Raw genomic sequence first — 6,731 nt, 5'->3', positions numbered from 1 at the left:
TAGTTCAGTTATCAATGTACACACATCCACTGGCGGAGACGCTTTAAAAGTTAAGAACTGTGACTCAAAGAGATGAAAACACGAATGTGAGAAACGACTATCTTGGGAGTTCCTATTGTGGCTCATGGGGTTAAGAACCAGACGAATATCCACGAGGATGCAGGTTCCATCCCTGGCCTTGCTCAGTGGGCTAAGGATCCCCAATTGCCCTGAGCTCTGTTGTAAGTCACAGATGTGGCTCGATATGGTGTCGCTGTGGCTGTGGTGTAGGGTGGCAGCTGTAGCTCCAATTCGACCGCTAGCCTGGGAAGCTCCATATGCTTCAGGGGGGGCCACTAAAAAAAAAAGGAAAAAAAAAAAACCTTGGAGTTCCGGCTGTGGTGCAGTGGATTAAGGACCTGACTGCAGCATCTCAGGTCTCTGGGGAGGCCTGGGTTCAATCCTTGGGTTAAAGGATCCAGGTCGTTACAGCTGTGGCTTGGATTTGATCCCTGACCTGGGAACTTCCATAGGCCGTGGGTGTGGCCATTCAAAAAAATAAAAAGCATGTTCATAATTGTTTTCCACTTAATCTCATAATCTCCGAGACAGGCAATGTAGGATTATTCTACCCTTCTGGCCGGGATGAAAGAGGCGCACAAAGATTAGGGGGTTTGGCCAGAGCCTCCAGTTGCCAGTGAATCACCACAGTATGACCGTTTCTACTGACGTCCACTGCCTGGGTTTTGTTTTTGTCTTTGTTTTTTTTTTGGTTTTGCTTGGTTTGTTCGTCATGGGATCTTTATACAGAAGGGGGTGGGGAGGAGAATGCAGACGCTTGCTTCAGAGTGAAGGAGTCGATGAAACCAGAAGAGGATTTTAACTCATTTTGTAGACAAATTTGCAGGGTAACTAGGAAATGGCAATGAGACTGAGCGAGACCAGGGATGGAACCCGCATCCTCATGGATACTAGTTGGATTTGGTCCCGCTGAGCCACAATGGGAACTCCACGAATGAATTTCTGCTGCGTTTTTATTTTTAAAATTTTTACATTTTGTGGCCATGCCCATGGCATATGGTAGTTGCCCAGACCAGGGACACTGGATCCTTAACCCACTGCCCTGGGCCAAGGATTGAACCTGCGCCTCTGCAGTACCCAAGCTGCTGCAGTGGGTCCTTAAGCCCCTGCACCACAGCGGGAATGCCTCTGTTTGAAGGCACCAAGTTTGTAGGGATTTGTTGCAGCAGCCACAGGAAATAAATACAAAAATCAGTATGGAGTTCCTGTCATGGCTCAGCAGTTAACGAATCTGACTAGCATCCATGAGGACTCGGGTTCGATCCCTGGCCTTGCTCAGTGGGTTAGGGATCCGGTGTTGCCATGAGCTGTGGTGTAGGTCACAGACGTGGCTCGGACCCTGCATTGCTGTGGCTGTGGCTGTGGCCGGCATTACAGCTCTGACTCCATCCTTAACCTGGGAACCTCCATATGCCTCGAGTGCGGTCCTAAAAAGCAAACAAATAAACAAAAACCAAAAAAACAAAGATCAGTAGATGTGATTCGATGAATAGAATGGCCAGTCTTTTAAGGAACTCTCAGAGCTGCGCTGTTTCACAGTGAGGTGGCTGTGCTCAAAGCTCCCACTTTTTCCCCAAAGGGAGGGACTGCACCCCAATTTAGTTTCCCAGGGAGCCCGCAGCTCCTTTGCTCTCACAGGACAAGGACCCCCAGGTTCCCAAAAGCCCCAGGTGACATCCTAGACCATTCATTCAAGCAGCTTCACCCCCAGTTCAGAAGGCCAAGAACCCCGGTTTCTGCCCACTGACCAGCCTCTCTGGCACAGCTGAGGGGCTACTAACTGCTGGGGGTTCTTTGCCAAGTCCTAGAGGCTGTTCTTCCCAAAACATGGAGGTCCAGGCCTTCTAGCATTAACAGAACCCTGCTCTATTAACCATATTTAAAATGTTTCTGTGCTTTTTTAAAATTTTAATTGTTTATATTTTTTGTCTTTTTGCCTTTTAGGGCTGCACCTGTGGCATATGGAGGTTCCCAGGCTAGGGGTCCACTGCAAACTACATCTGCCAGCCCACACCACAGCCACAGCAACCTGGGATGCAAGCCGCATCTGCGACCTATACCACAGCGCATGGCAACGCCGGATCCTTAGCCCGCTGAGTGAGGCCAGGGATCGAACCTGCAACCTCATGAATGCTAGTCGGGTTGGCTAACTGCTGAGCCACTACAGGAACTCCTTTCTGTACGTGATGACGTTTTGACATACTGGGAGATTGCTGGCTGAGAAGACACTGCTTCTCCCAGGGCTAGGGATAAACTCACGTGCAAACAGTCCTTTTATAACAAATGAAGCAACCTTGGTCTGTATCTCCAATCGCATCCTTTATCTGACTCTCAAGCACCAAAAGGTATTATCCCTCAGGGGCCAGGTACCAGACAACTCAGCCTCCTAAACCCACTGAAGACATTCAGACTAGCCAGTGCTAGCCCTGCCTTGCCCCTTCTGTGGAAACCCCAATAAAGACTGTGGTCAGGAGTTCCCACTGTGGCTCAGCACGTTAACAACCTAACATAGTCTCTGTGAGGATGCGGGTTCAACCCCTGGCCTCACTCAGTGGGATAAGGGTCTGTGCTGCCGGCAGCATTGCTTGCAGATGTGGCTCAGATCTGGTGTTGCTGTGGCTGCAGCATAGGCGGGCGGGTGCAGCTCGGATTGGACCCTTGGCCCGGGAACTTCCATATGCTGCAGAAAAAAAGCAAAAAGGCTGTGGTCAATGTCTTCCCCTGGTTCTTTTCTGTCTCCTGGTGGAGCCCTGGGGCTTCCCCGTGTGGCCCTGAGTGGTGTGACCTGGCTCTCATTTCTCCGGGATTATGACACTAAGCTGTTCTTTCAATAGCATTGTCCTCTTCATGTCACCTCTAGTCCCCCTTATAAATTAAGACTTGGGCGCAAAATACAGCAGACTGCAGCCAATGACTGCCAGTGTCATCAGTTAGTGTCTTGGTGAGCAGCTGTATTGCCTCGAGGGGGTAACTTTGCATTTCCCCATGAGTGTAAATTCAGCTGCACACTAAGGGCACCTGCTGGATGAGGCACCTCGGTGGCTTTCCCTTTCCTGTCCCACCTCGTACCCCTACAGGTGTTTTCTGGGCTTTCGAAATAAATGACTACCTTCTGATCCTTTGTTTTCAGATCTGCATCTGGGGGACCCCAAACTAAGGCAGAAAAGGAGTCAGAAGGATAAATAAGTGCTGAAAGAAAAGTATCCAGTGGTGCAGTAAATGTACAAAGATGGATGAAGGGAAACCAGAGAGGCTGTGTTCAGTTCTACCCATCCGGGGTAACCTTTCTTCATGGCCACACCTGCAGCAGAGAAGTTCCTGGGCCAGGGGTTCACCTCAGAGCTGTAGCTGCCGGCCTACACCACAGCCACAGTAACACCAGATCCAAGCCACTTCTGCAATGTACGCTTGCGACCACGCTGGATCCTTAACCCACTGAGCCAGGCTAGGGGTCGAACACACATCCTCACAGAGACAACTTCAGGTTCATAGCCCCCTGAGCCACAATGGAAACTCCTTGAGTTGAATTTTGAGATAAGGCAGAGAGTCTGGGTGGGCCAGGGAGGGGGTGATGTCGGCAAGGAGAGGATTCTGAGAGGGTGAGCAGCCAGGAAGACAAGGCGTGGTGTTGGATTGCACAGAGGACAGAGGCTCGTTAAGGGGAGAGGCTGGTGATGTTGGCCCATCATCCTGGTCCAGGATTCAATCTCGTAGGGAACAGGGAACCTTTGAAGTGGCTGATCCATGATGAGCTTGATCAGATTTGAGTTTCCCCCTGACCATGGCATGGAATTTTGGAGGTGATTTCGGAAGAACAAGGGCAAAATCCAAAGTAGGAGAATGAGAATGTAAAAATGAAAGCTGTAGCACTATGAACTGGAGGGGATATTCACAAGGAGGCAGGGAGGGAAACTAACAAGAATGGAAAAGAGCAGCTGGGGAGGAGTCAGGAGATGCTGAGAAAAACCACCCCTGAGGCGGGAAAAAGGCAGAAAGATCGGCTACACAGCTTGTCAATGATGTGCAAGGTTGAAAACCCACCCAGGAATGATTCCAGAAGGTATTTTGTTCAATGCTTTGTTTACTAGTGACTGAAGTTCTCGGACACAGAGAAGTTCCGTGTTTCCTTTTAGATTTTTGTCTGGTTAGAGATGCATATAGTTTCTGTCCAGTGGAAAAGAAAACCTCAAAGGTTATATTTGATTGCCCTCTAGTGTATTAGCCAGTTTTTAATCCAATTCCTCAGTCTTAGCCTAGTATTTCTCCATGAACTTGCAGATACATACCTCCCTCCTCATTTGGTCTTTGCGCCAATCTTAGCATCCTACTATTTCCTGGGTTAATTAGGGAGTTGGGTAACACATTTGACAAAAGTTCACTTTACATTTACACAAGAATCGTGATTTTCTCATTTTGAAAATTTTGAAAATTATACTCCGGTAGAGTGTAGAGTGACTTTGGCCATCTGGCGTTGGTGACAATGTGGAGATTGAGAGAGAAGATCCAGTTTGTTGGCAAAGAGAATAACATCTCTCTGCTTGTACCTGACCTTGAGGTGCCCTTGGGATATCCAGACGTAAACAGCTACTGAACTTCTTTCCCGGAGATAGGAAAGAGCTTAGGGCATGAGGCTATAGCAATTCTGGAAATGCAGGGGGACCTAAAGAAGTAACTGAACCTGATGAGCAAAGTCACCCTGTGGTCTCTGCAAGGTACTGAATGTACAGGATATACACACACACACACACACACACATACTCTCTCACTAAACTACTGCTGATTGTTAATATATTTTTTTATCAGAAAAATGGAGTGCTCCTTAAGCTTCATACACAGAGATGGAGCGTCTTCCAAGTAATTTTACAATCCAAGTAAACAGCAGAATAATTACTTTCCATCCACAGATATTTTGAGAGCTGCACTTGGCAAATTAATTTAACACTCTTGCTGCAACTGTGCAGCTATCAGACCAAACACAAGGAGGCCAGCATTTGCTTGTCATCAAAAATAATCTTGTGGAGTTCCTGCTGTGGCACAACGGGACCTGAGGTATCTCTGGAGCACAGGAATGCAGGTTTGATCCCCAGTCCAGCACAGTGGGTTAAGGATCCGGTATTGCCCCAGCTGCAGCTTAGGTCACAACTTCGGCTTGGATCTGATCCCTGGCCTGAGAACTCCACATGCCATGGGGTGACCAAAACCCAAACAAACAGACAAACAAAACCTTTGGATGTTACTTGTATTCACAAGGAAGGGAGACTACTAAAAAGCTACCAAAACTTGGAAATAGGGTCAAAAGGTGGATAGCACATTCTTTTAAAGCCACGAAACAATGAGAGCTCATCAAGGGTTTGTCCATAAGGATGCACTTTACCTCACTTTTCACTCTCGATTACAGTCGAGGATAAGGCACTAAATAAAATTTCACACTTTGTAGAAATATGCACTTAAATTTTAAAAACTATAGGGTAACATTTTTTCACTCATTATATTTTCTAAACATTTAATTAATTAATTTTTGAGCCGTGCTTCGGCATGATGTTCCCAGGCCAGGGATCAAATCCTCGCCACTGCATCAGCCCAAATCACAGCAGTGACAACACCAGATCCCTGACCCACTAGGCCACCAGGGAACTCCCTAAACACTTAAGGCAGAAGCTGATGGTGCACCCTCAATTAGGGAAACATTGTACTATTTCAGTTGAATTTTACTTATATTTTTGTAAGTATTCACATTAACTAATCAAATCTTCTCATTTTCCATTTATCCACCTGAGGCATTGACCGACAGGAGAGCGATAGCAATGGCTGACAGCAGTCAATCACTTATAAAGCACACTTAGGAGAAGAAGCCTTGTCAGTCCCTTTTAAATTTCCTCTGCAATGGAGTGACTGTTTTGATTGCTAGATACAGGGAAGAAAGAGACATGTCATATTTTGATCTTTGTGGAGTGTTTAAATTGTATATTTTGAGTAACACAGTCATCAGCAGCTACAAATATAAAATATGCATTATATACATATGTGAGGCCTCTGAGCACACACCTTTGTTCTAGATGTCACGGCATCATAACGTAAGGAGGGTAAATTGTCCCTTGATACGTACCCCTCTTGACCCAGGCTTCTCATTTCTCTTCCTCTGAAGAGCCAATGGTGAGAGAGTTTACAATCATCAGGAAATCCATGTGAAGTGGAGCTGAGGAAATACAGTGAAAATAATGGAAAACTCACCTTGTTCGTCTTATTGCTTTTTAATATTTCTGAGAACAGATGGTTATAATAAATGGTCAGTTAAAATAAGTATGTCTCTCCCATCCCGTGTTGATAATGGAAAATGAGCTGGAAGGTCGAACCCGTCTAGGGCAATCCTGGTAGAGGGACATTAGAGCCAAGACCGCCTATTCCTTGTTCACTCTTTACAGGTAGTAATGAAACCAGAAATTATGGAACGCTTTCTTCCAGAAGAAGAGGATAAGGTGGAGAAAACCGTAATTCGAAAAGATACACGCACTCCTATGTTCATAGCAGCACTATTTACAGTAGCCACAATACACAAGCTACCTAAGGGTCCATCAGCAGAGGATGGATAAAGATGGTGTGGTACCTACAGGAGTTCCCGACGACGTGGCTTGGTGGCAGCAAACCTGACTGGTATCCATGGGGACGGGGGG

This window comes from Sus scrofa, chromosome 18 (genome assembly GCF_054392235.1).
Source record: "Sus scrofa isolate SSC_HxYL_T2T_F1_AM1 chromosome 18, Sscrofa_HxYL_maternal_Yorkshire_Landrace_v2.0, whole genome shotgun sequence".
Classification (NCBI taxonomy): Eukaryota; Metazoa; Chordata; class Mammalia; order Artiodactyla; family Suidae; genus Sus; species Sus scrofa.
Note: the sequence above shows the minus strand (reverse complement) of the source record.